The sequence below is a fragment of the Microtus ochrogaster genome, unplaced genomic scaffold (assembly GCF_000317375.1).
Source record: "Microtus ochrogaster isolate Prairie Vole_2 unplaced genomic scaffold, MicOch1.0 UNK13, whole genome shotgun sequence".
NCBI classification, from domain to species: domain Eukaryota; kingdom Metazoa; phylum Chordata; class Mammalia; order Rodentia; family Cricetidae; genus Microtus; species Microtus ochrogaster.
Genome location: NW_004949111.1, coordinates 6,937,023 through 6,938,458, shown reverse-complemented (window position 1 = coordinate 6,938,458; position 1,436 = coordinate 6,937,023).

Sequence of the window (1,436 nt, the reverse complement as noted above, 5' to 3'; positions counted from 1 at the left end):
CCCTCCCTCCCCCAAGTCCTGGGATGAAAGGTGTGTGCCACACTGCCTGACCTCTATGGCTAACTAGTGTGGCTAACTCTGTATTCTGATCTTCAGACAAGCTTTATTTGTTACAACACAAAATCTCACCACAACAACTTCATATGAAAATAAAATACATAAAAGTAAAAGTACATGAAGAAAAATCTAGAATACTATATTGATAAAAAATATAGATAACACTTATAAATAGAGAAACGTAGCATATTTTTATGTGCATTGATGTTTAGCTTATATGTATGTCTGTATGAGCATGTCGGATCCACTGGAACTTGAGTTACAGACAGTTGTGAGCAGCAAAGTGGGGGCTGGGAATTGAATGTGGATCTTCTGGTAGAGCAGCCAGTGATCTTAAACACTGAACCATCTCTGCAGCCCCAGATTTATGTATTTTGAGGTAGAATTTCTCTGTATAGTCCTGGCTGTCCTAGAACTCACTGTGTAGAGCAGACTGGCTTCAAGCGCAAGATACCTCCCTCCCTCTGCCTCCTAGCGCTGGGATTAAAGGCGTGCAGCACTATGCCTGCCAACATCACACATTCTTCTGTTAGAATTAGTATTGTTAAAAATGTTACTACTTCCTCAAAGATCTACAGAGCCAATGTAATCTTTATGTAAACCAAATGTCATTTTTGTGGGGATAGAAAGTAATTCTAAAATGTGTATAGAACTGCAAGACAAAAGTAAATGCAATCTTGAGCAAAAAGAAAGATTGCTAGATCATATGACATGACTGAAGAAACTGACTTGAAGGTGTAGTAATAGGCCAGGTATACTCACACAGGCCTTACTTTCCAACAGTCAAGCAGTGGAGGCAGGAGAGCCAAGAATTCAAATACAGCCTGATTAACATAGCAATACCCATTGTCTCTAATGGGGAGTGGGCCTGGACACCAAAATGTAATGTACTGGCACAAAAGCAGACATACTGCCCAATGTGGTGGCATATCCCTGTGATGCCAGTATATGGTAGAGGCAGGAGAATTGTGATATAAACGGATATCTAGACTACAGAGGGAAGCCCTTTCTAAACGCCACATATTTCTTTAAAAGATCACAAAAAAGGACTGAAAAGTTGCCAGAAAACAGACTAATTGGAATGAAGAAGATTGAAAGCTTATGCATACACCTGAGCCTTTACATACAGTTGATTTGGGATGAAAGTTTCATTAATGCCAGTGAACAAAGAACAACTTATTTAATAAATTATTCAAATAATTAATTAAGCCTTTAGTGCACAATCTACTCAAAATGGGCTCGCAGCATAAATGCAAATCTCGAAAACGTTAAACTACAAGAAGAAAACGTTCCCTTCTACACAACTAGTGGTAATGTAAACTGGTACAGCTGTATGGAAATAAGTTGAGGTTCCTGAAAAAAGAATCTTTTTTTTTTTT